Below are 26,797 nucleotides of genomic sequence, written 5' to 3' on the forward strand. Positions count from 1 at the left end.
TTTGGGGCCAGAAACTCTCCACTAATTTTGAGGAAAACAAAGAGGGGTCTCACCCAGATGAGGGAACCCTGTCAGATATGGGCAGATTCCCAAACACCCTGTGTACTAGCTGTCTTCCCTATCAGCCTATAAAGAGTTAAACAAACTAATTCCTGGACCAGTATCTTTGTCTAAGCACTATAAAGAGCTTTCTTTTCCATTTTGAGAGAGAGCTACATTCTTTATGTCTCCTTTCTCCTCTCAGGATCATTCCTCCAGCTGGTCTGGCTCCTGCTCCCCCCGGTTCACTAAATTTACCCTCATCAAAGCCAATGATCGTCTCTATTTGTTTCTTTCTCAGGGAGGCCTTCCCTGGTCACCCCACATATAAATACAACCCCCAAAACTCTCTATCACTATTCCCTGCTTATTTTTCCTCCAGAGCACTCGCATGCATATATATTTTTGGTCCTTTGTTTTAGTTATTGTCTGTCTCCCCCCCTAGAATAAAGGTTGTATGAGGAGGAATTTGTATCCATCTTGTTCACAGCTGACAGTGCCCCACACACAGTAGGTAATCAATATATATTTGTTGAAATAATGAGAGACCAAGTTCTCCGGGAACTCCTAGAAACTTTTCTGACTGCTATTTCTCCTTTCCTTCATGTCCCACTCTGCCTCTATTCACCCACCAGTTGTTAATGTTCACAGGGACGCATTGTCTGTCCTTTCTTTTCTATTCATTTTATGCGTCAGCTGGGCAAGTTTCTTTTAGAGCTCTTTTATGGATCAATAATGTAATGTACATAAGGCATCCAGCTTCTTGTATTATTTGCTCAGCATACAGATTGAAAGAATACAACCCTGATGCGCACCTTTCCTGACTTTAAACCAATCAGTATGCCCTTGTTCTGTCCAAACAACTGCCTCTTGATCTATATAAAGGTTCATCATGAGCACAATTAACATTCTTTGCAATGTTATCCATAACTTGTTATGATCCACACAGTTGAATGCCTTTGCATAGTCAATAAAACCCAGGTAAACATCCTTCTGCTATTCTCCATCTGACATCAGCAATGATATCCCTGGTTCCACATTCTCTTCTGAAACCGGCCTGAATATCTGGCAGTTCCCTGTCAATATACTGCTGCAGCTGTTTTTGAATGATCTTCAGCAAAATTTTGGCATCAGGATTGGAGGAAGACTCATTCACAATCTGCATTATGCAGATGACACAACCTTGCTTGCTGAAAGTGAAGAGGAAGCACTTACTAATGAAGATCAAAGACCACAGCCTTCAGTTTGGATTGCACCTCAACATAAAGAAAACAAAATCCTCATGACTGGACCAATGAGCAACATCATGATAAATGGAGAAAAGATTGAAGTTGTCAAGGATTTCATTTTACTTGGATCCACAATCAACAGCCATGGAAGCAGCAGTCAAGAAACCAAAAGACTCCTTGCATTGGGTAAATCTGCTGCAAAGGACCTCTTCAAAGTGTTGAAGAGCAAAGATGTCACCCTGAAGACTAACGTGCACCTGACCCAAGCCATGGTATTTTCCAATTGCATCATACGGATGTGAAAGCTGGACAATGAATAAGGAAGACTGAAGAAGAATTGATGTCTTTGAATTGTGGTGTTGGTGAAGAATACTGAATATACCATGGACTGCCAAAAGAACGAACAATCTGCCTTAGAAGAAGTACAGCCAGAATGCTCCTTAGAGGCAAGGATGGCGAGGCTGCGTCGTACATACTTTGGACATGTTGTCAGGAGGGATGAGTCCCTGGAGAAGGACATCATGCTTGGCAGAGTACAGGGTCAGTGGAAAAAAGGAAGGCCCTCAATGAGGTGGATTGACACAGTGGATGCAACAATGAGCTCAAGCATAGCAATGCTTGTAAGGATGGCTCAGGACTGAGCAGTGTTTCATCCTATTGTGCGTAGGGTCGCTATGAGTCAGAACTGACTCTACGGCACCTAACAACAACAACATATAAGGCATGTATACCAGGCTTTAAAATGGAAAGTGTCTTGGTCATCGAGTGCTGCTATAGCAGAAATATCACAAGTGGATGGCTTTAAAAAGCAGAAATTTATTCCTTAACAGTCTAGTAGGCTAGAAGTCCAAATTCAGGGCATCAACTCTAGCAGAATACTTTTTCTGTCTTCACGTGAGGAAGGTCCTCATCATCAATCTTCCCCTGGACTAGGGGCTTCTCGGTGCAGGGATTCTGGGTCCAAAGGACACACTTTTCTTCTGGCACTACTTTCTTGGTGGTATGAAGTCACCACGTCTCTCTTCTCCCTTCTATATACCAAAAGAGATTGACTTCAAACATAACCTAATCTTGTAGATTGAATCCTGCCTCATTAACATAACTGCTGCTAAACTCATTGCATCAACACCATAGACAGAGGATTTATGACACACAGGGAAATCACATCAGATGAGAAAGTGGTGGAAAATCACACTGCTGGGAATCATGGCCTAGCCAAGTTGACACACATTTTGGGGGAACAGAATTCGAGCCATAGCAGGAGGCTACATACTTTCCTTACAAAATGTAAAAAGCTGTTATACACATTCCACAAGGAGAAAGCTGAAATGCATGTACCTTGAATAACTGTTAGATATGACATTAGGTCTTGCATTCTATTGAGTGTCTCTTCTGGATTTCAGATTACCATGGCTTCCAGGCCCATCATGACGGACCCCACTTGTTTGGTAGAAAATCAGAAAGAGCAGCTGACGTTAAATCCAGAAGCATTAAAGATTCATAACGAAATTTCCCAGCCTGTGGTGTTGGTGGCCATTGTAGGGCTGTATCGTGAAAGAAAATCCTACCTGATGAACTGCCTGGCAGGACAGAAGCATGGTGAGTGTTGTCCCAGGGCAGGAGCCATTAGTTTGGAACCAGTGATAAGGAAGACTGATCATGCCTCTTCTCGGGTCATATTAAGGAAGAGCCAACCTCTTCCCACTGGAAAAAAACAAAACAAACAAAAAAATACTTCTAATTCTCATCACCAAACTTACAACTTCAAACTTATCTATCCACAAAATCTGAAAAAACAAGAGTTCTTTTCCCCAGTAATAAAGTTGAGTTCTTTCAACCCTATCCAAATATCCACCCCATGAGTTCTCTGCATCCCTCCACTCTCACCTGCCCAGGAACACAGCTCAGGCAATGATACTCTTTCTTTCTACATCACATACATGTGATTCTCCTACATCACAGGAACATGTGATGTAGGAGAAAGAAAAAGAAGCAGAATCTCTGTATATCTAATATCTTAATAACACTAGCATTTAATTTTTTTTGCCCCATATCATAGAAACTTTGATAAATTGTACCCTCTTACTCTATTTAGTCTTTTGTAATATGTGAAATATAACACATACATAAAAGTTCATAACACATAAGTGCACAATAAAATTAAGAAATATAAATGAGCTCCTGTATAATCAATGCTCAGGTCAAGAAGTAAAACATTCTCAATGTGCAAAAGCTCCAATCTTATGCCCTCTCACACCCTCACTAGGAATCACCAATATTTTAGTTTTCATGGGATTTCATCTCTTGATTTTTAAAGATGGTTTTAAAATCTATGCATACATTTCCAAAAAAGCGGTACAGGTTGACTTGCTTGTAAACTTTATTTAAATGGAATTATATTGTATTCATTCTTTTGTGTCTTGCTTTCTGGCTCATCAAGAAGTTTATCAGACTCAGTTTATTGTATGTATCTGCAATTTATTTATTTGTACTAAATTTATAGTATGCCGTTGTCTGAAGACACCACAATTTATCCATTTATTGTGGATGAACATTTTATTATATTCAGTTTTTATCTTTTATGAATAAGGTTGCCATGAATTGTTTTTTCTACTTATAACTGTTGCTCATATTCACAAACCACTTGTGTATAAATTCCTAGAACTGGATTTGCTGGATCACAGAATATGCGTGTCTGCAGTCATTATAGATAATATCAAACACATTTTCAAAATTTTCATGCAATTTACATGCTTATTTGTAGTAACTGAGAATTCTCTCCAACCTTACAAAAATTTGCTACTGTAGGACTTTTAAACTTTTGCTGATCTTGTTACTGTATAAAACCAAAAACTAAAGCAGTTGCTGTCCAATCAGTCCCAACTCATAGCAATCCCATGTGTGCCAGAGTAGAATTGTGCTCCACAGGGTTTTCAATGGCTGATATTTTCGAGGAAAATTGCCAACCCTTTCTTCCAAGGTGCCTCTGGGTGGACTCAAATCCTTTGGTTAGCAGCCCAGCTCTTAACCGCCAGTTTGCTTCACTATAAGGGAGGTTGAGTACCCTTTCAAACATGTCTTTGCCTATTATATTTCCTATTTTTTGAAGTCTTTTTTTCCTAGTGGATTGTATCCTTTGGCTGTTATTGGTTTTTAGAGAATTGCCCATGATCTGTCCATGAAGGCTTTGTAGACATTTTTTTTTCTATTTTTCTTTTTTTTTTTTAATAACTTTTATTAAGCTTCAAGTGAACGTTTACAAATCCAATCAGTCTGTCACATATAAGTTTACATACATCTCACTCCCTACTCCCACTTGCTCTCCCCCTCTTGAGTCAGCTCTTTCAGTCTCTCCTTTCTTGACAATTTTGCCGGCTTCCCTCTCTCTCTATCCTCCCATCCCCCCTCCAGACAAGAGTTGCCAACACAATCTCAAGTGTCCACCTGATATCATTAGCTCACTCTTCATCAGCGTCTCTCTCCCACCCGCTAACCAGTCCCTTTCATTTCTGATGAGTTGTCTTCGGGGATGGTTCCTGTCCTGTGTCAACTGAAGGTCTGGGGAGCATGGCCGTCGGGATTCCTCCAGTCTCAGTCAGACCATTAAGTTTGGTCTTTTTATGAGAATCTGGGTTCTGTATCCCACTGATCTCCTGCTCCCTCAGGGGTCCTCTGCTGTGCTCCCTGTCAGGGCAGTCATCGATTGTGGCCAGGCACCAACTAGTTCTTCTGGTCTCAGGATGATGTAGGTCTCTGGTTCATGTGGCCCTTTCTGTCTCTTGGGCTCTTAGTTGTCGTGTGGCCTTGGTGTTCTTCATTTTCCTTTGCTCCAGGTGGGTTGAGACCAATTGATGCATCTTAGATGGCCGCTTGTTAGCATTTAAGACCCCAGACGCCACATTTCAAAGTGGGATGCAGAATGCTTTCATAATAGAATTATTTTGCCAATTGACTTAGAAGTCCCCGCAAACCATGTTCCCCAGACCCCCGCACTTCCTCCGCTGACCTTTGAAGCATTCATTTTATCCCGGAAACTTCTTTGCTTTTGGTCCAGTCCAATTGAGTTGACCTTCCATGTATTGAGTGTTGTCTTTCCCTTCACCTAAAGCATTTCTTATCTACTGATTAATCAATAAAAAACCCTCTCCCACCCTCCCTCCCTCCCCCCCTCGTAACCACAAAAGTATGTGTTCTTCTCAGGTTTACTATTTCTCAAGATCTTATAATAGTGGTCTTATACAATATTTGTCCTTTTGCCTCTGACTAATTTCGCTCAGCATAATGCCTTCCAGGTTCCTCCATGTTATGAAATGTTTCAGAGATTCGTCACTGTTCTTTATCGATGCGTAGTATTCCATTGTGTGAATATACCACAATTTATTTACCCATTCATCCGTTGATGGACACCTTGGTTGCTTCCAACTTTTTGCTATTGTAAACAGAGCTGCAATAAACATGGGTGTGCATATATCTGTTTGTATGAAGGCTCTTGTATCTCTAGGGTATATTCCTAGGAGTGGGATTTCTGGGTTGTATGGTAGTTCTATTTCTAACTGTTTAAGATAACGCCAGATGGATTTCCAAAGTGGTTGTACCATTTTACATTCCCACCAGCAGTGTATGAGAGTTCCAATCTCTCCGCAGCCTCTCCAACATTTATTATTTTGTGTTTTTTGGATTAATGCCAGCCTTGCCGGTGTGAGATGGAATCTCATCGTAGTTTTAATTTGCATTTCTCTAATGGCTCATGATCGAGAGCATTTTCTCATGTGTCTGTTGGCTGCCTGAATATCTTCTTTAGTGAAGTGTGTGTTCATATCCTTTGCCCACTTCTTGATTGGGTTGTTTGTCTTTTTGTGGTTGAGTTTTGACAGAATCATGTAGAATTTAGAGATCAGGCGCTGGTCGGAGATGTCATAGCTGAAAATTCTTTCCCAGTCTGTAGGTGGTCTTTTTACTCTTTTGGTGAAGTCTTTAGATGAGCATAGGTGTTTGATTTTTAGGAGCTCCCGGTTATCGGGTTTCTCTTGATCATTTTTGGTAATGTTTTGTATTCTGTTTATGCCTTGTATTAGGGCTCCTAGGGTTGTCCCAATTTTTTCTTCCATGATCTTTATCGTTTTAGTCTTTATGTTTAGGTCTTTGATCCACTTGGAGTTAGTTTTTGTTCATGGTGTGAGGTATGGGTCCTGTTTCATTTTTTTGCAAATGGATATCCAGTTATGCCAGAACCATTTGTTAAAAAGGCTATCTTTTCCCCAGTTAATTGACACTGGTCCTTTGTCAAATATCAGCTGCTCATACGTGGATGGATCTATGTCTGGGTTCTCAATTCTGTTCCATTGGTCTATGTGTCTGTTGTTGTACCAATACCAGGCTGTTTTGACTACTGTGGCTGTATAGTAGGTTCTGAAGTCAGGTAAGATGAGGCCTCCCACTTTCTTCTTCTTTTTCAGTAGTGCTTTGCTTATCCGGGGCTTCTTTCCCTTCCATATGAAATTGGTGATTTGTTTCTCTATCCCCTTAAAATATGACATTGGAATTTGGATCGGAAGTGCGTTAAATGTATAGATGGCTTTTGGTAGAATAGACATTTTTACTATGTTAAGTCTTCCTATCCATGAGCAAGGTATGTTCTTCCACTTAAGTATGTCCTTTTGAATTTCTTGTAGTAGAGCTTTGTAGTTTTCTTTGTATAGGTCTTTTACATCCTTGGTAAGATTTATTCCTAAGTATCTTATCTTCTTGGGGGCTACTGTGAATGGTATTGATTTGGTGATTTCCTCTTCGGTGTTCTTTTTGTTGATGTAGAGGAATCCAAGTGATTTTTGTATGTTTATTTTATAACCTCAGACTCTGCCAAACTCTTCTATTAGTTTCAGTAGTTTTCTGGAGGATTCCTTAGGGTTTTCTGTGTATATAATCATGTCATCTGCAAATAGTGATAACTTTACTTCTTCCTTGCCAATCCGGATACCTTTTATTTCTTTGTCTAGCCTAATTGCCCTGGCTAGGACTTCTAGCACAATGTTGAATAAGAGCGGTGATAAAGGGCATCCTTGTCTGGTTCCCGTTCTCAAGGGAAATGCTTTCAGGTTCTCTCCATTTAGAGTGATATTGGCTGGTGGCTTTGCATAGATGCCCTTTATTATGTTGAAGAATTTTCCTTCAATTCCTATTTTGGTAAGAGTTTTTATCATGAATGGGTGTTGGACTTTGTCAAATGCCTTTTCTGCATCAATTGATAAGATCATGTGGTTTTTGTCTTTTGTTTTATTTATGTGATGGATTACATTAATGGTTTTTCTGATATTAAACCAGCCTTGCATACCTGGTATAAATCCCACTTGATCAGGGTGAATTATTTTTTTGATGTGTTGTTGGATTCTATTGGCTAGAATTTTGTTGAGGATTTTTGCATCAATGTTCATGAGGGATATAGGTCTATAATTTTCTTTTTTTGTAATGTCTTTACCTGGTTTTGGTATCAGGGAGATGGTGGCTTCATAGAATGAGTTGGGTAGTATTCCGTCATTTTCTATGCTTTGGAATACCTTTAGTAGTAGTGGTGTTATGTCTTCTCTGAAAGTTTGGTAGAACTCTGCAGTGAAGCCGTCCGGGCCAGGGCTTTTTTTTGTTGGGAGTTTTTTGATTACCGTTTCAATCTCTTTTTTTGTTATGGGTCTATTTAGTTGTTCTACTTCTGAATGTGTTAGTTTAGGTAGGTAGTGTTTTTCCAGGAATTCATCCATTTCTTCTAGGTTTTCAAATTTGTTAGAGTACAATTTTTCGTAATAATCTGAAATGATTCTTTTAATTTCATTTGGTTCTGTTGTGATGTGGTCCTTCTCATTTCTTATTCGGGTTATTTGTTTCCTTTCCTGTATTTCTTTAGTCAGTCTAGCCAATGGTTTATCAATTTTGTTAATTTTTTCAAAGAACCAGCTTTTGGCTTTGTTAATTCTTTCAATTGTTTTTCTGTTCTCTAATTCATTTAGTTCAGCTCTAATTTTTATTATTTGTTTTCTTCTGGTGCCTGATGGATTCTTTTGTTGCTCACTTTCTATTTGTTCAAGTTGTCGGGACAGTTCTCTGCTTTGGGCTCTTTCTTCTTTTTGTATGTGTGCATTTATTGATATAAATTGGCCTCTGAGCACTGCTTTTGCTGTGTCCCAGAGGTTTTGATAGGAAGTATTTTCATTCTCGTTGCTTTCTATGAATTTCCTTATTCCCTCCTTGATGTCTTCTATAACCCAGTCTTTTGTCAGGAGGGTATTGTTCATTTTCCAAGTATTTGATTTCTTTTCCCTAGTTTTTCTGTTATTGATCTCTAGTTTTATTGCCTTGTAGTCTGAGAAGATGCTTTGTAATATTTCGATGTTTTGGACTCTGCAAAGGTTTGTTTTATGACCTAATATGTGGTCTATTCTAGAGAATGTTCCATGTGCGCTAGAAAAAAAAGTATATTTTGCAGCAGTTGGGTGGAGAGTTCTGTATAAGTCAATGAGGTCAAGTTGGTTGATTGTTGTAATTAGATCTTCCATGTCTCTGTTGAGCTTCTTACTGGATGTCCTGTCCTTCTCCGAAAGTGGTGTGTTGAAGTATCCTACTATAATTGTGGAGGTATCTATCTCGCTTTTCAATTCTGTTAAAATTTGATTTATGTATCTTGCAGCCCTGTCATTGGGTGCGTAAATATTTAATATGGTTATGTCTTCCTGATCAATTGTCCCTTTTATCATTATATAGTGTCCTTCTTTATCCTTTGTGGTGGATTTAAGTCTAAAGTCTATTTTGTCAGAAATTAATATTGCTACTCCTCTTCTTTTTTGCTTATTGTTTGCTTGATATACTTTTTTCCATCCTTTGAGTTTTAGTTTGTTTGTGTCTCTAAGTCTAAGGTGTGTCTCTTGTAGGCAGCATATAGATGGATCGTGTTTCTTTATCCAGTCTGTGACTCTCTGTCTCTTTATTGGTGCATTTAGTCCATTTACATTCAGGGTAATTATAGATAAATAAGTTTTTAGTGCTGTCATTTTGATGCCTTTTTATGTGTGTTGTTGACAGTTTCATTTTTCCACATACTTTTTTGTGCTGAGGCGTTTTTCTTAGTAAATTGTGAGATCCTCATTTTCATAGTGCTTGACTTTATGTTAGTTGAGTCGTTACGTTTTTCTTGGTTTTTATCTTGAGTTATACAGTTGTTATACCTTTTTGTGGTTACCTTATTATTTACCCCTATTTTTCTAAGTAAAAACCTAACTTGTATTGTTCTATATCGCCTTGTATCACTCTCCATATGGCAGTTCAATGCCTCCTGTATTTAGTCCCTCTTTTTGATTATTGTGATCTTTTACCTATTGACTTCCATGATTCCCTGTTATGTGTATTTATTATTTTTTTTAATTAATCTTAATTTGTTTGTTTTTGTGATTTCCCTATTTGAGTTGATATCAGGACGTTCTGTTTTGTGACCTTGTGTTGTGCTGATATCTGATATTATTGGTTCTCTGACCAAACAATATCCTTTAGTATTTCTTGTAGCTTTGGTTTGGTTTTTGCAAATTCTCTAAACTTGTGTTTGTCTGTAAATATCTTAATTTCGCCTTCATATTTCAGAGAGAGTTTTGCTGGATATACGATCCCTGGCTGGCAGTTTTTCTCCTTCAGTGTTCTGTATATGTCGTCCCATTCCCTTCTTGCCTGCATGGTTTCTGCTGAGTAGTCAGAACATATTCTTACTGATTCTCCCTTGAAGGAAACCTTTCTTTTCTCCCTGGCTGCTTTTAAAATTTTCTGTTTATCTTTGGTTTTGGTGAGTTTGATGATAATATGTCTTGGTGTTTTTCTTTTTGGATCAATCTTAAATGGGGTTCGATGAGCATCTTGGATAGATATCCTTTCGTCTTTCATGATGTCAGGGAAGTTTTCTGTTAGGAGTTTTTCAACTATTTTCTCTGTGTTTTCTGTCCCCCCTCCCTGTTCTGGGACTCCAATCACCCGCAGGTTATCCTTCTTGATAGAGTCCCACATAATTCTTAGGGTTTCTTCATTTTTTTTAATTCTTTTATCCGATTTTTTTTCAGCTATGTTGGTGTTGATTCCCTGGTCCTCCAGATATCCCAGTCTGCATTCTAATTGCTCGATTCTGCTCCTCTGACTTCCTAGTGCGTTGTCTAATTCTGTTATTTTATTGTTAATCTTTTGGATTTCTACATGTTGTCTCTCTATGGATTCTTGCAACTTATTAATTTCTCCACTATGTTCTTGAATAATCTTTTTGAGTTCTTCAACAGTTTTATCAGTGTGTTCCTTGGCTTTTTCTGCAGTTATCCTAATTTCATTTGTGATGTCTTTAAGCATTCTGTAAATTAGTTTTTTATATTCTGTATCTGATAATTCCAAGATTGTATCTTCATTTGGGAAAGGTTTTGATTCTTTTGTTTGGGGGGTTGGAGAAGCTGTCACGGTCTGCTTCTTTAAGTGGTTTGATATGGATTGTTGTCTCCGAGCCATCACTGGGAAACTAGTTTTTCCAGAAAATCCGCTAAAAAAAAAAATGCAGTCAGATCCCTATCAGAGTTCTCCCTCTGGCTCAGGCTATTCAGATGTTAATGAAGCCGCCTGGGGAGGGTGGGGGAGGGAACAGAGAGATAGGAGAGTAGCACCTCAGAATATAGCCAGAGTTGCTTGTCTTGCTTGGAATGACTATTATATCTGAGAATCCCGCAGGCGCGTCGCCTATGTGTGCTGGCTGTGTGGAGATTGCCCCCGGGGGGTCTGACCCGCTGGAGTCACGGTCAGATCCTCCGCTTCCAGCCCCACGCCCAGCGTCAAGGCTCCCCTACTGGGACGGTGCACTCTCGACTCCAAAATCAGTCGCTGCCTCCCGGGGACTTCTCGTCCCTCCAGCCGCGTGGCCGTGCCGCCTCCGAGAACCAGTTGGGCCTCCTCCCGAGGTTAGTTCAGATGGGTGGAGCAGGTCCCCGTGCTTGTGCCGTGACCGAGTGTCCCGGCTGGGACGCTGTTCTCCCCGCTCCAATACCAGTCGCTGCCTCCCGGGGACTTCTCCGACTGGCTGTGTCCCACGCTGCCCGTGGAACCGGCTGGTCCCCCTCCCGGGGTTAGTTCAGGGGGGTGGAGCAACTCTCCATGTTTATGGCGTACCTGCGTCCAGTCCAAATCCCTGCGGGACGGTTCCCCGGCTCGGATGCTGCTCTTTCTGCTCCAAGACCAGTCACTGCCTCCCGGGGACTTCTCCTACCGGCTGTGTCCCACGCCGCCTGTGGAACCGGCTGGTCCCCCTCCCGGGGTTAGTTCAGGGGGGTGGAGCCGCTCTCTGTGCTTGTGCCGTACCTGACTGGTACGCTGGCTCCAGGCTCTGGAAACAATCGTTGCTTCCCCGTATTAGTTCATTCTCCATCTCTAAATCTGTGTTTGTTGTTGAGGGTTGGTAGATTGTTATGTATGTGATCGATTCACTTGTTTTTCCATGTCTTTGTTGTAAGAAGGATCCGAGGTAGTGTCTGCCTAGTCCGCCATCTTGGCTCCGCCTCTCTATTTTTCTAATACGTTGCTTCTTCTCAGTACCACTAGGGATTGAAATTCAGTCCACTAAACTCTCAGCACCACCATGCTTATCTCTCTGTCTCTGTCTATCTGTTTCTCTTCCTCCCTCTCTTCATCCCTTCCTTTCTCCTTATCTCTTTTTGTCCCTCTCATTTTCCCTGTCTCCTTCTTTCCTTTCTCCATTTCCCCTTCTTGTTTCCCAATCTCCCACTTGGCTTCTAAGGAAACAATTTGTCTTTGTTTTTATTTTAGGGGAGTTCTTGGCCAACAATAAGGAAAGGAGGAACACTTTTCCTTGCCTGACCCAAATAAATTCATAGGGATTTTTCTGATGGAGTGCAGCTCAGAACCTCAGGAGACAGATTTCAACAACATTTATTTTCTACTGAAGATAACATCAAGCAATCACCAGGTGATTTCCCAGCACTCTGCTGAGGAAGTCCCTGACCTCAAGACGTTGTAAAATTTCTGACTTGTGACTCTACCACCCCACCTATATCACGGGAAGAACAGAAAGATATTCACTCCCAGTCAATGTCCATGAGCAGGATCAGGTCACTACTTCTGTCTTCTTGGCAGTGACTTGCTCTGTTTATTTTATACCCCTGATGACTAAGAGTATGACCTTCAATTACACCTTGCCCTTCGTCATGTGGGCCCTGGAGCAGGGCTTACTCTATATCAATTAGCAAACAAGAAAATTTATCACGATGTAGAAGAGTGCAAAGGAGCCCTGGTGGTTAAATGCTTGACTGCTAACCAAAAGGTGGGTGGTTTGAACCCACCAGCCTTTCCATAGGAGAAAGACGTGGCAGTCTGCTTCTGTAAAGATTTATGGGGTGGTTCTATTCTATCCTATACAGTTGCTGTGAGTAGGCAATGGGAAATGGGTTTAGGAGAGTGCAGTCTAGTCCATGCTTTTATTTTCACCCCTTGGAGAAAACACAGGGTGAAGGAATAGGATGGCCTGAGCCATGCTAAACCATATTCCCCTAGGTATTTCATCATGACCTATTCTTGTCTTTGTTAAAGGAAGCATTGCAAATGGCAGGTGGTCAAAATTTTATACTCTTTAAGAGGATATATCATCCACAGGCATAACCCTAAAATCCTATCACCCTGTGGGTTTAAAGCATTGGAAAGAAAATTTGGCAGGCCTGAAAAGTCTTTACTGCTTTCCCCTCTGTTATATCCCCCTCTTGAAGCAATGAACACAGAACTCATCATTTTTCTTGAAGAGGAGAGAGGAAAATACAGGGAGAATAGAGAGGATTAAATCCAACAGATGACTCGCTCAAAGAGTAATGAAAGGATTTAATGGAGAGACCATTTACAAGAGCATAAATAGGGCAATGGGACCAATGAGGGATGGACAAGCACATAGACAGTGGTAATAGCAATAGCAGTGTAGCCATTATCATCTCTAAGACTGAAGTGTTAAGCAGAGAGTGGATAGCAGAATGTGGCAGGATGAGTTATTGGATGAGGCTGAGTGAAAGGAGCTGTGACCTGAGGTAGAGGAACAGAGCCACAGGAATATTGCGTTCCAGCAGATTGGGGCATGAGAAAGTATATGCCTGCTTTTTGCTCTCCTGCAGTAGGTCCCGCTGGTTAAGCTCTACCAGGAGCCAGAGGCCAAGGGAGCCCTAGTGATAGAAGACATAAAGGACCATGACCTGGGACACAGATGAGGGTGCAGAGCAGAAAAGAGTTAATCTGATAAGGGGAAAAAAGAGGTGAACAAAGACAACTAGTACATCGAAAATCTTATCTGTCGTGCTGGAAATTATAATACTTTCTCACCGGGTTATGAAACCTTGGCATGCTCTGACTCCTCCCTCTTCACTTCCTGTCACATCCTTTTCTTCTCTAGTTTGAGAAATCCTTTTATTCATTTTTCTACTACTTTCCCCCTAGTTGGCCACCTCATTACATCAGACTGTTGATCTGTGTACGGGGTCAGCGTAGCCCACAAAGAAACAGACTGGGAGTCAGGAGGCCTGTGTTAAGTTCAAGCTGTATGTTTAAGTAGCTGTGCTAACCAGTGGCAGTTCTGGGTTTCATTTTCATCGTTCACAAAATGAGTGATTTAGACAAAATAATCACTGGACTTGTTCCCAGCTCTAAAATTCTAGAAGCCTCCTCACGCTTCTAGGATCTCAATTCCTAGTTACTCTTGTATTTTAATGGAAACTCTGGTGGTGTAGTGGTTAAGTGCTACGGCAGCTAACCAAAAGGTCGGCAGTTCAAATCCTCCAGATGCGTCTTGGAAAGTCTACCGGGCAGCTCTACTCTGTCCTATAGGGTCGCTATGAATCGGAATTGACTCAAAGGCACTGGGTTTTGGTTCTTTTATTTTAATACTGCAGTGATTTTCATAAATTCTTCTTAATTTTTGATCATCCATCTCAAACTCTCAATTGACCTTCACTGTCTAACCAATCAGATCTCCTTAATTATGCATTCAGGCCCCCAAATCAAGAATTCCTCAACTATATTTCAGGCTCAGTTCTCACTACTCTCTGTTGGAACCTTGTCTCAGCAGAACTGGACTTGAGAAACTGCTCAGTGTTGTCCCTTACCATGTCAGGGTCTCCTCCAGTTCAGTGGTATTCTCTCAACATGAGACCAAATAAGGAAAAGGAAGCTCTACATAATGATAATCCAGAACAGAGTTCTCCTCTCAGCTCTCTCTCTAATTCCACGCATACATTTCATGTTTTTTCATTCCTCTTGAGCATCAGATGGAAAGACATGTATTAATAGAACAAAACCAAACCCTTTGCCATCAAGTCAACTCTGACTCACAGCGGCCCTATAGGACAGAGAAGAACTACCCCATAGGGGTTCCAAGGCTGTAATCTTTATGGACGCAGACTACCACATCTTTCTCCTGTGGATTGCTGGTGGGTCAACCTTTTGACCTTTCATTTAGCAGCTAGTATTTAATAAGTGCACTACCAGGGCTCCTCAGTTTAATAGAGTTTCCATGAATTCTGTAATATGATGTGGTTTAAGTCTTTCAAGGAATAAGGTGAGCAGAGGACACAGAGTGTTTCTTGAAAAGGGACTTAATATATATAATAGTTTGATAAGTTTTCTTTGCTGAAATGGAAGAAACACCTCTCCCTGCCAGTAGCTCCTGGGCAGTCTGGGCTATCTGCTATGACTGATGTTGCTTTCCTTTCTTCCCTGCAGGCTTCTGTCTGGGCTCCATGGGAAGGCCTGAAACCAAGGGCATCTGGACGTGGTATGTACCTCACCCTTCCAAACCCAAGCACACCCTGGTCCTTCTGACACTGAGGGACTGGGTGGTATGGAAAAGGTAAGACAGACAGTCATGGAAGTCGTCTTTGCTCTTGATTTCCTACTTGCCTTTTAATTTGCCACATTAATTCAACTTTTGTGACATGTTCTTATAATAAAATTAGGGATAATTAGGTTAAATTTTATTTCCTTAAACTTATTTCCTTGTATGCTCAAATATTATTGGTATATAATATACCAATATTGGTATATAATATAGATCTTCTTTTGTTTAACACTGGGATGAATAAAAATATTAATAAATACTTTATGAGCAGTTGAATTTCAGGGCTCTGTGCTAAGTGTTTTGGAAACCATGGTGGCGTAGTGGTTAAGTGCTATGGCTGCTAACCAAGAGGTCAGCAGTTAGAATCCTCCAGGCATTCCTTGGAAACTCTACGGGGCAGTTCTACTCCATTCTATAGGGTTGCTGTGAGAAGGAATTGGCTGGACGGCAGTGGGTTTGGTTTTGGTTTGGTGGTGCTAAGTGTTATAGATATAGAGTGAATAAGGAAAAGGCCCAGAGCCTGGTTGGAGACTCAACATGTGCAAAGTGTGATTAGCATCAGTTGTCATGAATCCTTGGGAAGTGAGCACCTAACCCAGACTTAAGGGTTAGGGGAAGCTATGACTCATAGGATCCTTGGGAGCTACCAGTTAAAGAATGTGGAGCTGATGATGATGGTTGGAGGTAGGAACCATGAGATTAGGGTTTCAGTGAAGTAATCTATTTAAACAACCTTCAGAAAAGCTTCAACCACATGAGGAATATTCATAACACTTTTGGTCTAAGTCTCTGGGCTTTGGAGATTAATTCTCCACTAGCTTCTCTATAAAACCATGAGCTTGACCCACCAAAAACATTGTAAATGGGATAATTTTAGGCAGTTTGTCTTTATAATATTATGTGCAATGGATCATTTCTCCTTACTTAATTTCTCCTTATTCATTACCATGAGTCTAAATTGAAAGTAACATTAGTAGATCATGGTTTTCATGACTGCCCAAAATATCAACAACAACAGCTAAAAACATGGGAAGAGTTTACCCTGAATCTTGTTTCCAGGCTTAGCTTCCACTCTGACACAGGTATCCCTGCTTCAGTCAAATGGAATGACTCGAGGATACTTCTGAATGACACGTGTGTCTAACATTTCTGACATGATTTGTGTTGGTTTTGACACCGGTATGATCCCTTTACCTCTACCAGTTCATATTCTATCAATTCTTAAAAGATTATTTGCAGTCTACTGAGCTATTTGCTTATTGCAGTCTATTGAGATCCTACCCCAGTCAGATGTATGTCTTCTCACTTACTGACTACCTCATTATCCGACATTTCGCATTTACCACCATGGTAAAACATCTACTATCTGAATATTTTGCACATTAACAATGTACATCTGGCAATAATGAATGCTGAGGTGTGAGGTAAGAGTAATGCTGGCCGTGATGGTTATCTGTCAACTTGGCTGGACCATGATTCTCAGTGGTTTGGCAGTCATCTAATGATTATTTTTTTTGTTTGTTTTCTGGGTAATGATATTGTCATCCTCCATTTTGTGATCTGATATGGCCATCTTCCATTACTGCATAGTGCCTATTTGGTATAATGACCTGGCCTTTGGAACCTAACCATGTCAGTAAGTGAGGAAAGGGTGTAGTCATTTCTTGCTCTGAATCCACAGAGTTCTTTTTTTTTTTTTAACATTTTTTTCAATTAATTTTTATTAAGCTTCAAGTGAACATTTACCATTCCAATCAGTCTGTCACATGTAGGTTTACATACATCTTACTCCCTTCTCCCACTTGCTCTCCCCCTATTGAGTCAGCCCTTTCAGTCTCTCGTTTCGTGCCAATTTTGCCATCTTCCCTCTCTCTCTATCTTCCCATCCCCCCTCCAGTCAAGAGTTGCCAACACACTCTCCCGTGTCCACCTGATTTAATTAGCTCACTCTTCATCAGCATCTCTCTCCCCCCCCCACTGACCAGTCCTTTTCATGCCTGATGAGTTGTCTTCGGGGATGGTTCCTGTCCTGTGCCATCAGAAGTTCTGGGGAGCATTGTCTCTGGGATTCCTCGAGTCGCAGTCATACCATTAGGTATGGTCTTTTCATGAGAATTTGGGGTCTGTATCCCATTGGTCTCCTGCTCCCTCAGGAGTTGTCTGTTGTGCTCCCTGACAGGGCAGACATCAATTGTGGCCGGGCACCAACTAGTTCTTCTGGTCTCAGGATAATGTAGGTCTCTGGTTCATGTGGCCCTTTCTGTCTCTTGGGTTCTTAGTTGTCGTGTGACCTTGGTGTTCTTCCTTTGCCTTTGCTCCAGGTGGGTTGAGACCAATTGATGTATCTTAGGTGGCCGCTTGTTGGCATTTAGGACCCCAGGCACCACAATTCAAAGTGGGATGCAGAATGTTTTCATAATAGAATTATTTTGCCCACTGACTTAGAAGTCCCCTCAAACCAAGTTCCCCAGACCCCAGCCCCTGCTCCGCTGAACTTTGAAGCTTTCATGTTATCCCGGAAACCTCTTTGCTTTTAGTCCAGTCCAATTAGGCTGACCTTTCTTGTATTGAGTGAATCCACAGAGTTCTTATTCCTATTTATTGGCCTTATCCCTTTTTCTTTTACATTGTAACTATTGGGCCACTCCTGACAGAGTATAATCTTGGTTGCATTTATACCTTTACCTCCAGAAAGTCGTCTTCTCGAGGTTAGGAACACCCATATAGGATTTTGTATTCATAAAACCAAAGAATGTGTCCAGAGTCTATGGAAGCCCAGTGAATGGTTGTTCAATTAAATGGAATAACATTCTGTCCTTAATTTAGCCCTCAGCCAATTAAAAAAAAAATTGTCCACCTTTTACTGAACACTTCCTTTCATATAAACTATGTGTTAAACATTTTACACATCTTGACAGTGTCATTCACTTAGTTTAAAAACTAAAGAACCTGAAGCTTTGAGAGGGATCAGTGTAAATGCAAAATATGAGGTTTTAATTTAATATTATTTTTAAAACATAGATTATATTTCCTATTCAGCTATAGAACAGCTGAAGTCATGAATGCACAAATCAAATGAATGAATGAATGAAAGAAGAGCAGACTTCTATGTTTCTGGCTCTAATGTGCTGTCCAGGCTGACGCTAAGAAGGACTCGTGGATCTTTGCAGTGACTGTGCTTCTGAGCAGCACCTTTATCAACAACAGTTTGTCCGCCATCAAGCACGAGGATCCGGGACAGCTATAGTATCCTTCCACAAATTCAACCGCCATGTTCACCGAGCTTATGGGAATGCCAACTGAAACTATTTTTTTTTTCTTGGGACTCAGTTGTCAGGAGCGAGGAGGAGGGAAAACAGGACAAAATAGAATGTTTATAAAATTTATTTCCAAGTGAGATCTGGGAATTGTGGTGTTGAATACTACTCCTTCCTTAGCTACGTTCCCAGCTATGTGACTGAACTAACGGAGCTAATCCGGGCACAATCCTCCTCCAGATCTGATGAAGTAGAGGGTTCCACTAAGTTTGTGAGTTTCTTTCCAGACTTTGTTTGGGCTGTTGGCGATTTCAGCCTGGAGCTGAAGTTAGGTGAATGACCTATCACCGAAGATAAGTACCTGGAGAATGCCTTGAAGTTGAATCCAGGTATCAGTGCATGGCTTGGGTGGTGGAAGGTTAAGTAGGGTGTGACACATAGCAAGTGAGCCCTGTCACTCAGAATTTGAAGTCAGTATATATTTGAGACTGGATCGAGGCCCAGGAAAATGGTGATTGAGAGGAGGGTATGATTTTAGTGGGTTATTATTACCTGAAAATATCCAGTGGCCAGAGTTTAAATTCATTGTGGAAATTTAGGGCCCAATGGTAGACCAAATGATTTCAGAGCAGTTGATACCATGAAAAAAATTATTTTTCAGATTACAATCAGTGCTATAACTTCTTAAGGCCCACATACCTGTGTTCCTTATTAAGTTCTCCTTCTGCTTTGAAAAAAAGAGTCCATGAAATTGGATGTTGTTAAACACAGAATCACAATGAAATCAACTGACTTAACTTTTAAAATATATTTCATATGGTATATTTTACTAAAGGAGCCCTAGTGGGGCAGGAGGCATTTCTACTCTGTTGCATGGGATTGCTATTAGTCTAAGTCAACTCAAGGGCACACAACAACAACAGCAACATATTTTTACTAACCTTGATAGTTACATACCTCAGAGAAAGATATTTATACAGTGAAACCTGTGAGAGCTAGAATGTGGCAGGACTGCCTTGTTTTTCCAGATCTTGCAAGTTTTCTGCCTTTGACAGGGTGCAATCTTACTGCTTTTCTATTGTTCGTTTTAGTGGAAAATACTTGAATTTTCTTTCTCTCACAGGTTTCCGCTTTACACAGATTCTGGCTTTTGAAGACTTTGTTTTACATAAAAGTCAGAAAAAAAAATTGAGATAACCTTTCAGAAAGACTGTCAAATCCTTTATCTTTTTCATAATATCACATACATCATTCTACATCCTTACATAATAAGTTATCATTTTAATATTATGAACTCGTTACATGGATTATAGTTAGGAGGGTGGCTAGCTGATAACATTAGAAGGAATATCCATTTTCATTTCTTCAACAAACACTTATTAAAGGGCTGATATCTGCCACAGTATCTCTCTGCAAGACATGGTCAAGTCCTGTATAATGTGATGTAGAGAAGTTGTGAGGTTTCCAAATTACATATAGGTTAACCCTACTCGTTGAAGACTTTTGCAAAAAGAATACCTAAAAGTATTTATGGTGTGTATATTTTGGGGCTCCGATTTTAACCTTTTCTTTACTGCCCTGGGTATCACCTCTCCTCAGTATTTTCCTAGCCACATCTTACCCTTATATCAATCATTACTTTCTCTTTGAGCCCACATTTTATTTCTGACACAAGGGCAGTAAGATCAGAAAACACTTCTGATCAGTACTTTTTATGTGTCGGTCATTCAATAAACATTTATTAAATACTTATTCTACTGAACTCCATACACAGTCTGAGGAAACCAAACATAAGTTTGTTCACTTGGAATAGATTCTGCCATTTCCTCTCCAGAACTGCTTCCTTGACTCTTTGCTTTACCTACAAATAGATTTTCTTTTTTTTTTTGCTTTGAGTAGATTGGCTCAAGGTTGATTTGCATGATTGGACAAAAGGAGATTTAAAGACGGAGAGTGCACTGATGCAAAGATTCCTGGAAATAAAATTCGACAGATACCTTTCCTGAAGGCTGCCCCTTGATCGATTGCTCTTTTTCTAATTTAGCAGATAAGGAATTCCAAATCTTAAAATCCAACCCATGTAGAGAGCGTTTCAGGCATCTCTTCCCAAAACTGAAGTGCTTTGTCTTTGACCGGCCTACCAGTGACAAAAATCTTAGTCTGTGTTGAAGAAGTGCCGGAAGATAAACTGGATTGTAATTTTCAGGTGCAAGGAAAAAAAGTCTGTTCCTATATCTTCACCTATGCAAAGACCAAGGGCCTGAGATGTGGAATCGTTGTCACTGGAAACCATGAGTCACCTTTGCCCCAAAGCATGTCTCTCTGTGGATCAGCATGTGTGCTGAAGCCTTGATTGTTCTGTGGGTTTCTCTAATTCTGTCTGCATTTGTATGTGAACGTGGAGAAGCAGATGCTCATGCCACACATAGTGGTTTATTGAGGACAAATATATCTCAAGAAAATAATCCACTAATCATATAGACACAAACTGCTGTTAAGGAGGGAAGGTCTGTGTTGTGTAGACCAGTCCTGTGGGATACAAGTGACTCATAGGGTAGAAAAGATACTTTGTAAAATTACACAAGTCGGAAAATACATAGCAGGCCATGAGTCCCTGCAATTCCATTGAGATTTTGAAAAACAATGTTAAATATAATCTATCTACAGGGCCATCTTCACAAGCATGTGACCTGTGCAGTTGTGCAGTGTCTGTGCTGAGATGTGTCCACACTTGGTTTAATGCTTTGTGTTGCCAACTTGAATTTTTTTTTTTTTTTCACAAAAACCTTTGTTTTCTTTTGGAACTGACCCCACAAATTATATAATTACTTTGGCTATCTAATAAATACTTTTTATTTTATTTAAATAGGAAAATATTTTTTCCAGGAAACTGAAAAAGATACTGTGATGAATAATGCAATTTTACATAGTAATGAAATGGATTTTTTTTTTTTAATGAAATGGAGAGTCATAAAAGAAAGAATAAATAGGGGAAAAACTGATGTTACTTTAAGGAAATGGATTCATCCAAAAGGAAAAGAAAGAACAGAAAAAGGAAGAAAAGTTCACGTTGAATTTCGATGTTGACCACCAAAGTATTTTAAAGAGCAAGTGAGAACTTGATATTTTTCCCTAAATTTGTTAATTTTCTGGCTTACCCAGGGCTGGGAATTCTAGTGGAGACCCGTGTGGGTGCTGTCAACAGCGGAGCAGTGCCTTCTTTGGAGAATGCAGTGACAATGTTGACCCACTATGAGAACTTGGTGGCCGTGCAGAAGGCAGCCGATCACTACAGCAAGCAGATGGCCCAGCATGTGAGCTCCGCACAGACACACTACAGGAGCTGCTGGACGTGCACATGGCCTGCGAGAAGGAAGCCATTGCACTCTTCATGGAGCACTCGTTCAAGAATGAAAATCAGGAGTTCTAGAAACAGCTCCTGGTACTTGTCTTAGCACTTATCCTTCCTGATTCCTGTCACCCCTTTGATCCCATGCCTCATGACTTTCGTGTAGTAGAAGGAGCCTACATTGCAGAGAGTGACAGGGCTCTACAGGGGTGCCATTCACTTTTGTTTTCTAAAAGATGTGTACTTCATTTCTTATTTCTGTACACCAGATTTGTTATGAACTTAGCATTCACACTTATCAGCTCATGGTTTTTTATTTCAGAAGTTCAGCTCAGAGAGTATGGGGTCTCTGCTCAGGGTATCACAAGCTAAAATGAAGGTGTCATCTGTGCTTTGTTCTCAACTGGAGCCTCTGGGGTACCCCACTTCACCTTCATGCCAACGATGATCCATCAAATCTTTCTCTTGTCTTGAATCTCTCTGGCTTTCTTTTCTGACAACAGCTAGAAAACTCTGCTTTTAAAAATCAAAAGCCCATTGCCATCTAGGCGATTCTGACTCACAGTGACTGTATAGAACAGAGTAGAACTGCCTGATAAGGTTTCCAAGGAGCAGCTGGTGGATTTGAACTGCCAACATTTTAGTTAGCACCTGAGCTCTTAATCACACTCAAATCCTGACTGAGAGAATTCACGAATGGTTCCAAAGTCTGCTCAGAGTGCATTTAAGTCATTGCCATGTGAGTTGCTTTCTCATGTTTATATTTTCATCCACGGCATTGTTAAAAAAAAAAAAAAAAAAGTTGCCTTCGAGTCAATTCTGACTCACAGTGACCGTATAGTTTGCCATTGTTGGATCACTGTTAACCACACTATACAGCTAAAGAAACCGTAGAGTTCATGTCGTCCACTCCCACCATTTATATATGTTGAATTTGACCGATGTCTAACAAATCTCCTGGCTCCACTCTGAGGCTGTCAGCCTGCTTCTTCCAAGAGAACCACAGTCGGATCATCCTCTCTAACAGCTTCTTTCTATGGCATTTCTCTACATTTTCCTGCAGTGCACCATAGAGGAAAAGAAGGAAGACTTTGTGCAGCAGAATGAAGAAGCATCTGAGAAATACTGTCAGGCTGAGCTTAATCAGCTTTTAGAGCCCCCGATGGAAAGTATTTCAAGAGGAACTTTCTCTGTTCCTGGAGGACACAGTCTCTACTTAGACCTAAAAAAAAACGTTGAACAGAACTATGAACGAGTGCCCAGGAAAGGAGTTAAAGTGAGGAATAAGGCAGAGGAGGGAAGGTCAGCAGAGTTGAGGCAGGAGGCCTTTGTCCTACTGGAAATCTCAGACCACAGCACCAGCAGTGGGGAGAAAGCATAGCATGGTGATTTCTAGACATTTTTAGTTTTATATCCACAATTAATTAGAAACTCTTGAAGAAACCACATATATTTATCTCCAAAGAAAGGAATTAGAATCAAGAATCCAGATGACATGAAACACTTCGTTTTTCAGACAATGCGATTATTTTGTGCTAAGCGCCAAAAACCAAACCAGCTGCCATCAGGTGGATCCAGCTTGTGGTGACCCCGTGTGGGTCAGAGGAGAGCTGCTCCGTAGGGTCTTCAACAGCTGTGATCTTTCAGAAGCACATCACCAGGCCTTTCTTCTGAGCCACCTCTGGGTGGGTTTGAACCACCAATCTTTTGGTTAGTAGTTGAGTGCTTAACTGTTTGTGCCACCCAGGGACTGCACACTAAGTATGGGAGATATAATATTAAAGAAATGATCATTGTTCTCAAGAAGCTCATGATCATTTTGAGATAGAGAAATAAATAGTCAGTTGGGTCTGGTGTGGTAGGGGTCATCATAATGTTATGCACAGATAGTAACAAGGATGATGATGAGGATTATAATGGCTAGCACGTACTGAGCACTCATTTCTTAGACCAGGCATGGTCTTGGAGGTTTTGTTGGATTATAACTTAATCCTCAGAATTATATTATTCTCACTTTATGTGTACATCTACATATATATACACACACACACATATATAAAATACATGTACCATAATATAATATACACTGTATAAAGACCTGGCGATCTGTTTCCGTAAAGATTACAGCTTAGAAAATCTTATGGTGGGGCAGTTCTACTCTGTCACATGGGGTCGCTGTGAGTCAGAATCGACTCAAGGACACCTAACAACAACAACATAATCATAGTGTCACTACTACGATCCACGTTATACAGTTGAGAAATATGATGTACAGAGAAGTTTTTAAGTTGCTGAATGTCACACAGAAAGCAAGTGATAGAGCTAGTAGGGCAGCTCAGTGTACTTGGCATCTATTCCAAACTGGGAATGCATCCTAGGAAAGCCCCCTGCAAGAAGAGATAGGCGATACAAGTTGAAGTATTGACAGACATTATCCTAGTTAAGAAAGTATAAAACAGCATCCAAGCAAAAGAAAAAGAATGTGCAAATATGTGAAAACAGCATATGTTATGTGTTTGTAGAACTGCGTACTGCAGGAGCACACAAGGCTGGTTGGCTCTTACCTGGGTGGGTGGTGGGCAGCATCACTGGTGGAGTAGGCTGGAGATTTAGGAAGAAGGCTGTGATGGAGGGTTTTTCATGTCCTCCAAATGAGCTTAGAATTTATACCATGGTCGCAGAAAGAAAGAAAGTTCTGGGGGATCCTAAGCAAGTTTTAAACTATTTATGGTCAGATTTGAGGTTTTATGGAACACAAATTCCCCATTAAGAAACTAGATCTCTGCTGCCTGCCATGTCTTTGATCCTTCTTGTTTCTCAGGCAAGTGAGGTCCTCAACACATTCCCACTGCCAGAAGGCAATAGAGGACTCCATCTTGCAGTCAGCCAGAGCCCTCACAGCTGGAGAGAAGGCCATAGCATGTATAGGGGCAGTGCTCAACCCACAGCCAGGTGGGAAGGCTCCTGCAGTGCCCTCTGAGGGACCTGAGAGGAAGATCTTCTGAAACAACGAGCTTCCTCTCTCCTATAGAATACACAGTCTGCTGAGTCTGAAAATAACAAGAGGGAGTTGTGGTTGTATGTCCAGCCAGATAAGTAGGGTGTATCCCATCTCATTCTGAAGAGTATCTTTGATGGTATAGATACGGGGGTAGTTCAGAGAGTTGGACTCTCCCTTTTTCAAAGTCAATTTGATCTCTGAGCACAAGAGGGTAGAGCTCGGGCCTGACCTGTTGTTTTCTTCCCTCTCTACAACATTTGTGGAACAGTGGAGCGGGCCAAGCTGGAGGCAGTTGAGAAGGAAATGAGCACTGAAACAGGAAGAGAAGGAGCTACAACAAAAGATGGAGGCTCTAGAGAGGAGCTTCATAGAAAACATGGAACAATTGAAAGAGAAAATGAAGTGAGACATAGAAAACATTCTGAGAGAGCAGAAAATGATGCTGGAGCATGAACAATGGACAATGCCATGGTACCTAAAGAAGGGAAGGGTCAAAATTTGAAGCAAAAACATGGTCTCAGAGGGAAACACATAAGGCATTTGGTTTACTAAAACATGAAATTCATCTGAATCCTACTGAAGTCCTTAAATCCCCAAGTCTCCAGCAACTCATTTAGTGTTAGGCTCTGGAAAGGGCAAATAACATCCCCCAGAGCATGGGCTGCCATTCGTTGTGATTATAGAGTAACATCACTGTGCTCCTGTCGGATGTGACCTTAGTCCTATAGTCCTTAGGATTCCTGGTACAACATCAAACCGTCAAAGAGACCTGAAATAGATCCATCAGGCCTCGAAAGGTTAGATTTGGCTTGATATGAAATAAAGTGTGCAAAAGCTCTGATACTTGCTATATTTGTTTCCAAATCTCCCTGAGTCACCCTGTACAACCGTTGTCATGACATGGATGCTGAAAAGCAGTTTTCTGTACAAGGTCAGCAGTTCCCATCATTCGTCAGATGTGTGTGACCATGCTCCCTCAGCTGGAAGTGAGAATTAATTCTCATCAAAGGTACATTCCCTCACAAAGGGCATCCTATGGGCTGGAAAGCATTATAACTTAGCCATAATGCTCCCCACTCTCAGTGAGATGGTGGTGAGGGAATTTTAGGAAGGTTGCAACCATGGACACTATCAATATACAGGTTCAAACGTGTGAAGAGACTGGAATAACTCAGCCAAGAGCTCTCTAAGGTGGTAGGGGAATAGACACACATGCTTAAATGAAATTGTTAAATGCAAAACCATGACTCTTGATAATTGTGTTTTTTAAAAGATACTCTTTTCCCTTTATAGGTCCCAGAAGACCTGCTTAGAGAAGGTTTTTGAAAATAAATCTGAGGAATTAAATAAAGAGGTACATCAACTAAAAGAAGAAATTGAAACAAGTTATCAACAAACGCTCAGTATTTTTAAAGATCGTTGGGGAAACTGGCAAAATGTTTACAGCAGCACTAATTGGTGCTGGTTTTCCTAGACTCCTCAGGGCAGGGATGGCACTTAGCTCACATATTAGATAGGTTGAAATTCCTTTTAGAGAAATTATAAAATGAGGCTTCTTTTTTTTTTAATTTTTATTGTGCTTTAAGTGAAAGTTTACAGATCAAGTCAGTCTCTCATACAAAAATTTATATATACCTTGCTATATACTCCTAGTTGCTCTCCCCCCAAAAAGACAGCACACTCCTTCACGCCACCCTCTATTTTCTGACAGCTTCTGTCCCCCTCTGCCTTCTCATCTCTTCTCCAGAGAGGAGCTGCCCACATAGTCTCATGTGTCTGTTTGATCCAAGAAGCTCACTCCTCACTAGTATCATTTTCTATCCTATAGTCCAGTCCAATCCCTCTCTGAAGAATTGGCTTTGAAAATGGTTCCTGTCTTGGGCTAACAGAAGGTCTGGGGACCATGACCTCCGGGGTCCTTCTAGTCTCAGTCAGAAAGTTAAGTCTGGTATTTTTATGAGAATTTGGGGTCTGCATCCCACTGGTCTCCTGCTCCCTCAGGGGTTCTCTGTTTCGTTCCCTACCAGGCACCATCTAGTT

At 40.8% G+C, this 26,797-nt stretch overlaps 1 pseudogene; it reads left to right on the forward strand.

The window, feature by feature from the left end:
* The first annotated feature begins 2,695 nt into the window (after positions 1–2,695).
* On the forward strand, positions 2,696–26,231 carry LOC126071361 (guanylate-binding protein 7-like; annotated as a pseudogene).
* The last annotated feature ends 566 nt before the right edge of the window (positions 26,232–26,797 follow it).

Source organism: Elephas maximus, chromosome 3 (genome assembly GCF_024166365.1).
Source record: "Elephas maximus indicus isolate mEleMax1 chromosome 3, mEleMax1 primary haplotype, whole genome shotgun sequence".
In the NCBI taxonomy this organism is placed as follows: Eukaryota; Metazoa; Chordata; class Mammalia; order Proboscidea; family Elephantidae; genus Elephas; species Elephas maximus.